We start from the raw sequence: 9,238 nt of genomic DNA, 5'->3' as shown, positions 1-9,238 counted from the left end.
CAGTGACACCATCACCCTGCTGTCCAGGGTGTGCACAACAGGAGCCTCATCAGGTTCATCGTAAAAGATCCTTAGGGGCTGAAAAATACATCAAATCCCTGGGCGCTGCCGCTGCCTGGTTGAAAATAAAACAAACCTGGTCAGAGACGAGACCACAGGAGGGACTGATGGGGGTGACTCCTCCATGGGCTCCTTCGACACTGTCCCCAGGGGCTCAGGGATCCAACCCCTGATCCACCCTTACCTGCAGCCTTAGTGTAGCTTCCTCCTTGTCCCCCTGTGGGAAGAAACATCCTGTGAGACCAGGCAGGAGTCAGGTCAGAAGCCTAAAGGAATCTAATCCTGCACCACAGGGAAGTTTCCAGAACTGTGACTAAGACCCAGGTCAAGACTGGGAAAAATGAAGAAAGGAGGTGTGGTGGGGGGCGAATTGGACTATATGCCCCCTTGGCAAGACATGTGTGTGGATGGTATTTCCCGTTAATCAGGTAGGGCAAGTTCTCCCTGGGACATGAAAGCCTCCAGTGGACAACACCCCCCACTCCCTTCCCTACCTCAGCGCTTCTTCCTCCACATCACAGCTGCAGCCACCGCAGCTCCAGTGAGCACAGCTCCAAGGAGAACCAGGCCAGCAATGATGCCCGTGGTGGTGACAGAGGACTGAGGAGGGGGCACTGGAAGGGAAAGGAAGGTGAGACCCTGAGCCCCAGGCCTCATCCTGACCCTCTGAAGGTCTCCAGAAGGGCTCCTGATGCCCCTGAGAAACTCTGTGCCCACGTTTCCTCCTTACCCCAAGTCAGGACTCGGGGCTCCAGCAGGCCCTCATGCTGCACATGGCACGTGTATCTTTCCTCCTGTCCAGAAGGCACCACCACAGCTGCCCACTTCTGGAAGGTTCCATCGCCCCCAGGCCTGGTATCCACCAGCTCTGTGTCCAGGGTCAGGTTCTCCCCATCTCGCTGCCAGGTCAGGGTGATGTCCGCAGGGTAGAAGTCCAGGGCCCAGCACCTCAGGGTGACCTTATGCTCAGAGGTGGGGTGGTGGGTCATGCGTGTCTTTGGGGGATCTGAGGTGGTAAATCAGAAAACTCACTTTGCGTTTCCTCCATGGACACTGAAGAATCCTCATGAGACCATCCTCACAATGGACAAGACAACCGGTGCGGCAGCAAGAAGCATAAAATGTAAAAAACAGGCTAGTCTGGGGGAATCTCTGAGATTCTCCTATTCCTTAGAAAGTTCTAGAATGAGGAGGAAAGCCCAGGGTAGGATGAAGCAGATGGAGAGGAACACAGACTTTTTATTCCTGACCTGGGTGGAAGGTGAATGACACAGAAAAGCAGGAATCATCACATAACTAAAAATGTTCTCAGACCAGAAATAAGACTGAGAGAGAAACTCCTGGTTCTCAAACAGGCCCCTGGTCAAAAGAACCCGGTGACCCGTGATGTCAGGGATTGTCTGTCTTTCTCAGGAGAGGCTGGATCCCTTCACTGTCCTTCAGGAGAAGCAGGAGTCTCTGGGAGTCTCTCTGGTGCACAACATGAAACCCAGGGGAGTCCCCCTCTCGGGACTAGAGAGAGGACGCATTTCCCGCAGTTATTCCAGGCCCCTCTTACCCGTGCGCTGCAGAGTCTCCTTCCCGTGCTCCAGGAATGTGCGCAGCCACCTCAAGCATCTGCCCCCCGCGTAGTTCCTGAATTTCTTTGCCACACCCAGGGCCTCCCACTCGCGCCGGGAGATCTGCGCGGCCGTGTCCGCCGCGGTCCAGGAGCGCAGGTCCTCGTTGAGCGCCAGGTAATCGGTGCCGTGGTAGGCGACCTGACTGTACCCGTGGAGGAGGCGCCTGTCGGGCCCCACGTCGCAGCCAGACATCCTCTGGAAGGTGTGAGAGCCTGTCCCCGCCCCGTCACCCCGCGGTCACCCCGCCCAGCTCACCGGTCTGGCTGTGGTTGTGGAGGCCGCGCAGGGAGTCCAGCTGCGCTCGGTACCACTGTGCGTTGCTCCTTTGGTGCCGCGTCTCCTTGTCCAGGTCCTCCTGCCCCACCTGCTCCGCTCAGGGCGCCCGCGGCTCCATCCTCGGCCCCGCCGCGTTGCTGTCGAACTGCACGAAGTGTGTGTCGTCCACGTAGGCCACCTAGATGAAGCGGGGCTCCCCGGGGCCGGGCTGGCCGGGACATCGCGGTGGAGAAATACCTCAGGGAGTGGGAACCCAAAGGACACAGAAACTTCAATTCCAAAGAGCACCTGCACCCCTATGTTTATTGCAGCACTGTTTACAATAGCTAAGCTTTGGAAACAAACCAAATGCCCAAAAATAGATGACTGGATCAAGAAGATGTGGTACATATATACCATGGAATATTACTCAGCAATCAAAAAAGATAAACACATGCAATTTGCAGCAACATGGATGGCGCTGGAAGGGATCATGCTCAGCGAAATAAGCCAGAAAGAAAAAGAAAAATACCAGAGGTCTCACTCATAGCAGGAATCTAGAAAACTTAAATAAGGGACCAGGAAAATGAATAATTATAAGAAAGTGAAAATCAAAATCAACAAACAACCATGAGCCAGAGACACTCTATGGGGGGTGGGGGGCGGGGAGGGGAGGGATTGGGGTCAAAATATGGGGGGGTTGCAATTGTATGGGGGATATAAAAATAAAATTTATTAAAAAAATAAAAATAAATTGCTTATTTATTTGGTCAGAGATCTGTAAAGTGAAAGTGCTTAAAAAAAAAAAAAAAAAGGAGGGAAGGAAATGATTAACCCACCAACATCAGGACGATTTGTATCTGAGAAGATAGAACAGGAAACAGTGAACAGTGTGAGCTGATAAAGCAGCAGGAACAGACCCTGAGGGGCTGGAGAGGCAGTGAGGGGATGAGTGTTCTTCCTGCAGGGTGTCCAGTGTCCCCCAGGGTTGTCCAGGGACACCTACCCTGTGCTCTGTAGCCCTTCCCCATCTTTTTCCTCTCCAAGGGCAGCACTGGGGGGAGATCATGTTTCTGGGTGTGTCCTCCTGGGGCAGTTTTTAGTCCCTTTTTCCTCTTTCTCCCCTCCCCGGGGGTGGGTGGAGCTGGGGGCTGGGCTGGGCTGAGAGCTGGGGTGGGGATGGGGCACATCCTGCAGCTGCAGCCCCTCCCCCAGGGAGTCTGGCTGGTCCTCTACACTGAGGGGGCAGGTAACTTGCAGTGTTTTGTTGGGAAACTGGTATCCCATCTTCTCTTCCTCTCTATGGAGCTCCTCTACTGTGTTCTTTCACACTCAGAGTGTGCTCTGCCTTTGTGGCATAACTTCCATAGGGATTTTGTCTGCTTAAACTAAAAGAAAAAAAAAAAAATTGGAAATGAGTTTCATTGTGTGGCTTTGAATGGAATTCTTCCAGAAAGTTGAAATAGAGCTGAACCACGAAGAGGAGAACCTGCTGCTTTGTTCGTTGGGTTCCAGAGACCTCCAAAGAGGGTGAGGAAGCTGCCTCCATTGGCAGGACTGGACAACCCGGCCAACGAAAAAGCCCTGGTAGGTACCCTCGAGAAGAGGAATCCCAGGTGCAGTCTGGTGAGACCAACTTTGTTCCTGAAGCCTACATGGACCTGATGTCAACAGTTCACTCTGATCCTATATATGGAGTATTCCAACAAAGCCAGCTAAAATTGCTGCTTAGTTATTCTGCCCTGTGATTTTATGCAAAAATAGGTAAAACGATTAAAAAGTAGATTTAGTTTGCAAATTTTTGCCATGCTGCTGAAACAATTTGGGACCAAGCTGCAGAGAACTTGCTTTTACGCAAGTTGAACAAATTTTAAGATTTTTTTCCCCTGTGATTTGATGTATTTGCTGTCTTGTTTTGGCTAATGCCTCCAGATGTTTTTCTTTTTTTTTTTCCCCCTTGGCTTGGACTGATGAACTGTTTCCCAGGAGTGGAGGACTTTTGCTTTCCACAATGGACAATATCTGGAGATACTGGAAACTTTTCATCTGAGACTGTATCCCAGCATCCATACATTTGATCTTCATCGCCATGGAAATGGTGGCATAAAGTGAAAGGGGGGAATTGTTAGTGGGAAAGGATGTTCTGCACAAACTCCATACAGGCTTTGTGGACTCCACCCCCACTCCAACACACTGGGAACTACAAATCCCATGATCCCCAAAGGCAGGTTGCAAGGACCTATAGGCAGAGTTAAGCAGCCATTTTCTCAGCTGGTGTTTATAACCGGCTATGTGAGTGGGGGGTCTCTCTCTTGGCTCACTCTCCTGGCCAGGCAGCACTTGGTCTTGGTGGGTCATTTGGGATTCCAGGTCAGCGGAACGGGTAGGACACATTTAAATTAAATTATCTCCCTCTTTTCTCCCTGAGTTGTCCTCATTTCTCATTTCTCCCTGAAATGTCCTCATTTCTCCTTCCCTTGTAAATAAACCTTTGATTAGCCTTTTGTGTGTTTCTGCAGTTTAAGTCTCCTTTAAGCACACAGGTGAGGACCCACAATCATGCAACCCGTTTTATATCGGGGTTGCCCTGTAACAAGAGGAGAAGGCATACATTATACAAAAATGAAGAATGATGTAAAAAAAAAGATTGGGGTGCTCCCCAACCACTCATGTGATGACACAGTCAAGAGCAGTCACTGAGCAGTAGCATGAGGGGCAGGGATGACAATTGCTCAGTCAGGGATTCATGGTGTTTTAAAAAGTCAACTATCAAAAATGTGAAAATACCTTTCTCCTCATTTCTTGCTTTTGATTTATTTGTATTAGAAACACTTGTAAGTTATTAATTCATTTCACTCCACCAATATTTGTATATTATGTGCTATGTATAGAACAGACAGATTCACTGTATTCAGAGAGCTGCTTTCATGTGGTGAATAATAAAGACAAGAAACCTACCCCACCCCCACCTGTAGAGTGGCTGAGAGAAGGCACAGGCAGGGAGCTGGTCAGGCAGCAGGGAGGGAGGGGTGTGGGGGCAGCTGTGCCCATCAGGGGTGTCAGTGTAGATGGTGGGATGGGAGCAAAGCCCTGGGGAGGGGTGTTGGGGGTGAGGGTCCCATGGAGGGAACAGCCTGTGGGGAGCTGGCTGGTGCCAGGTGTACAAGGATGGGGGTTGGGGGGGTGGGAGGTGAGAATCAGCTGGAGCAGAGGGAGAGAGAGGGACACAGGAGTGGGTGACAGAAGCCTGGGAAGGGGTGACCCTGTGGGACTAGGGGTGACTGTGAGTCTGGGGAGCCCCTGCCAACCTGTGAGCAGAGCAGGACCTGGTTCAGCTCCCAGGTGAAAGGGGCCCAGACTGGGGGTGGCAGGAGAGACTAGTCTGTGTGTGTCCAGGTGAGAGAAGAGGGGCTCAGGCCAAGCTGGGGCAGCACAGGTGAGAAGTGGCTCTTTGGAGGTGCAGGGGACTCCTGAGGACAGCACAGTCCTGTCTTCTCCTTCCCAGGCCTCCTCAGGTCAAGGACACTGACTAGGGAGCAGGCTGAAGGAAACCATTTCTTTTTCTTTTTTTTTTTTTTTTTTACTGCGGTAACATTAATTTACACACTGCATGGAAGTGACATGTACAGCTTCTCATACCCACTAGCAAAAGTCCAATCACAATCCTCCACCAAGCTATTCCCTCCACCCTCCTTCCCCTCTGGTGACTGCCATTTTGTTGATTGCTTTTTTCCTCTTTATATTCCACAAATCACATGGTATTTGTCTTTCTCCATTTGACTTAGCATAATTCCTTCAAATTCTGTCCATATTGTTGAAAATGACAAGATCTCATCTTTTTAAATATCTGAGTACTAGTCCATTGTGTGTATATGTGCATGAATGAGTGTGTGTGTGTGTATGATATATATAAATGTGAGATATATATCAGAGTTTCTTAGCCTATTCATCTGTTCTCCAGTACTTGTGTTGTTCCGTATTTTGGCTTCTGTAAATAGTGCTGCAATGTCTTGTTTTGAATGTGTTTTCAAATTCCTCAGGTAGATATCTAGAAGTGGAAATACTGGATCATATTGTAATTCTATGATTTTTTTTTAGAACCCGCCACATTGTTTTCCAAAATGGCTGCACCAATTATATCCAACCAATAGTGCACAGGGGTCTCTTATCCCCTGATCTGCACAAAATTTATTTCTTGACTTTTGATAGTAGACATTCTTACTTGTGTGAGCAGAAATCTAAAGGATTTTTTTCAAATGTTGACCCATCCTTGTGTTGCTGAGATAAACCCCACTCAGTCATGAGTCATGATGTGTGATCCTTCTTAATGTATAATTGAATTTGGTTGCTAAGGTCTTGTTAAGGATGTTTGCATCTATGTTCATCAGGGTTTGGTCTGTAACTTTCTTTTTGTGTGATGTCCTTCTCTGCTTTTGGTATAAGGGAATGTTGGTCTCGTGAAATGTGTTCTGCAGCATTCCCTCTTCCTCTATTTTTCTGAAGAGCTGAGAAGTCAGGTATTAGTTCATCTTTAAAGATTTTGTAGAAGTCACTGAAAATGTCCGGTCCTGGGCTTTGTTTTTAGGGAAACTTTTGATTCATGTTTCAGTGTCTTTGCTTGTGGTTGCTTTGTTCTGAATCTTCCTGATTCGGACTCAGAAGGTTGTATACTTCTAAGCATGTGAAAGTAATTGCTGAGGTCATGTAGTCGGCCTTCCATCAGCTCCCTGAGCCTCTTCCGTTCCTGTGCCCTAATCTGGTTTTCATGATCCAGCTCCCATGTCCTCTTCCTGCTGAGGAAGCAAACTCCCCAGCTCTTCCCTTGGCCCCCTCTGAGGCAGCTACCGCAGCCCTTCTCTCCTCACACACCCCAGGCTGCAGCTCGTCCAGGGTGGGTCAGTGGTTCTCTGTGACCCCAGCACCCAGTGGAACATGTTACTGGGCACCAGTATGTGTTGGGCTAGGGGATCCCACTGCAAGTCTGTGTCAGTAGAGTCACCTAGGGTGTGTTTAGAGAGAAGTCCCCAGACTGTCCCCAGAGGCAGAGAGTGGGCTCTGGCTGCCCAGGGCTGGGGAGGGGAAGGTGGGGGTGGTGCCCATGGGCCCAGGCCCAGGAAACAAGGTTGTTGTGGTGATGGAGATGTTCTCAAGGTAGAGTATGGGATGGTTGCCCTGCTCTGTGCTAACCAAAAGGACATGAGAGGTGAGCCTTCAACAAGTGACTTAAAGGTTATATCTCAATTAAATTGCTTCAGAAACATATTAAAAATAGGGTGTATGAGTTATCCTGTGTCTGTCCTCCACTGTATCCACATCCAGGGCTTGTGGGGCAGGAAACTGCCTCAGCCCACGAGAAGCTGAGCACAGACGGCTTCACTGCACAGATGCTTTCAAGGAGGCTCCCTGCGTGGTCCTGAGTCACATGATGAGATGCTGACCTCACACTGATTCTGTGATGGAAGAGACTTTTAGGGGCCTTGGGTGGGAGGCAATTTATTTTTCATGTGGGCAGAATAGAAATAGTGTCCAGAAGATATACTGTGCTGGTTTTCAATTTTCCACCAATTCTGTCATTTACAAGAGGGGAGACAGTGCCCCCCCTCCCCACGCCCTCCATGAGTGTGCCTGACTTGCTGGCTCTTCCTCACAAGGAGAATGAAGCAGAAGGGATGCACCACATCACAGAGTCAGGCTCACAGGGGCTGAGACTTCCCGCCTGGGCTCCCCTCCCGGTCACTCTCTGGGATGACTCCCTGCACATGGTGGACCCTCAGCTAAGGGATTGCCCACAGGACAAGGAACTGTGGGTTTTCTCCAGGAGCCACATGCATGAGCTCTGAGGCAGGTCCTTCCACGCTGATCACGGCCGTTCAGATCCACCAACATCTCGTCCCCGTTGCAGCCTCGTGGGACCCAGAGCTGGAGCCTCTGAGTGAGGCCCCTCCTGCTGCCTCCCCCAAGAGACTGTGCCAATGCCAAGTCTTTGTGGTTTACTGCTAAGTTTGAAGTAATTTGGTACGAACTGTTACTGGAACCAGCGTCTCAGTGGTGGGAGCAGCAGGACAGTGGTGTTTTCCACCTGCTGCTCCACCACAGGCAGTTGTGGCAGTTGCTCCTTAGAGCCCAGTAACTGCAGTTTGTAATGGGCCAGTCAGGTGTGAGGTGGTTGGTGCTAACTGGTCCCATGAGACTTGTGGGTGAAAGGATGAAAACCAGGGTTTCAGGGAGCTGAGGAGCTCCCCACCCCAAGAAAGGAGATGACGACCCCAGCACTGAGAGAAGCAGACAAGAGAGCCCCGAAGAAGGAGAGACGACGCCAGCCCCTGAAGAAAAGAAGATGTTTCCAGCCTCTGAAGAGAGAAGAAAAGAAGCATCCAGCAGCCGCCCTCAGAGGAGGGAGAGAAGCTGAAGGACTCTGTCATGGGCTGGGCCTCGGTCCTGTCCCTGACATCACCTGAGAGGAGCCCAAAGGCCCTGGGCCTGGTGTCTCAAAGAGCTGTGTGTTGCTGGTGTAACCCAACCACTCACAAAGAGCCTTTACCACTGGGCGTCTCTGACGCCGCCTCTGCGGGACCCATCGTGGCCATCACTACTGGCCGGTGCTGTCCAGCACCCCTGGTGACCATTGGCGACCATCACTGATGCGCCCTGGGTGAGCAGCCGCCACTTGTGGGTACAGTGAGCTCTTGGTTTCCTGTTTGTAAACTAAACCCCATGGTAGTGTTAGGGCAATTTCCCAAAGAAATCAGACGGCACTCAGAGAGGTGGAGACAGAGATTTCACTGTCACACCAGCAGGCTCAATGGGATCACTAGCAAAAGGCTGAGCACCCAAGAGTAAAAATGGCAGGGTTTTATAGAGTTTGTGTGAGGAAACTTGCTATCCCACCCATCATAGCATAAGCATTCTTTATTGTTCGGGAAGGGGGTTTAAGGGAGTCATGGCTACCCCTGTGAACAAGCAGTACAGCACACCCTGCAACTCCTCCGCTCCAGTAAGCAGCAGAATGAAAGCCGCAGACTCCCCCAAGCAGCAGGCTTGGGAAATTTCCTGCTTCAGTTGTTCCTGGAGCCTGAGGTCTCTTGCAATTGTGCACGGGGATGAGACCCACAGACAGTGACCTGTCCTTTTACCGGGCACCTTCCTTTGTTGGTCTGTAGCTCTTGGTTTTGGGCCTTTTTTGCCTTTTGGGGCTTTGTTGGCTCCCTTGTCTGAGAGCCTGGGCAGGGGGTGGCTGTTCTTTCCATCCAGCCTCCTGCCCTGTGGCCTCTTCGTGGCCCTCTCTGCCCTGCTTCAAAACC

The 9,238-nt window shown here is 50.6% G+C and overlaps 1 pseudogene; it reads right to left on the bottom strand.

Moving 5' to 3' along the window:
* On the bottom strand, positions 1-2,206 carry LOC119253213 (patr class I histocompatibility antigen, A-108 alpha chain-like; annotated as a pseudogene).
* Positions 2,207-9,238: the final 7,032 nt, after the last annotated feature.

The sequence above is a fragment of the Talpa occidentalis genome, unplaced genomic scaffold (genome assembly GCF_014898055.3).
Source record: "Talpa occidentalis isolate TD23 unplaced genomic scaffold, MPIMG_talOcc4v2.1 talOcc4.2, whole genome shotgun sequence".
NCBI classification, from domain to species: Eukaryota; Metazoa; Chordata; class Mammalia; order Eulipotyphla; family Talpidae; genus Talpa; species Talpa occidentalis.
The sequence above is the reverse complement of the archived record's forward strand: the minus strand, read 5'-3'. Positions and strand labels throughout refer to the sequence as shown.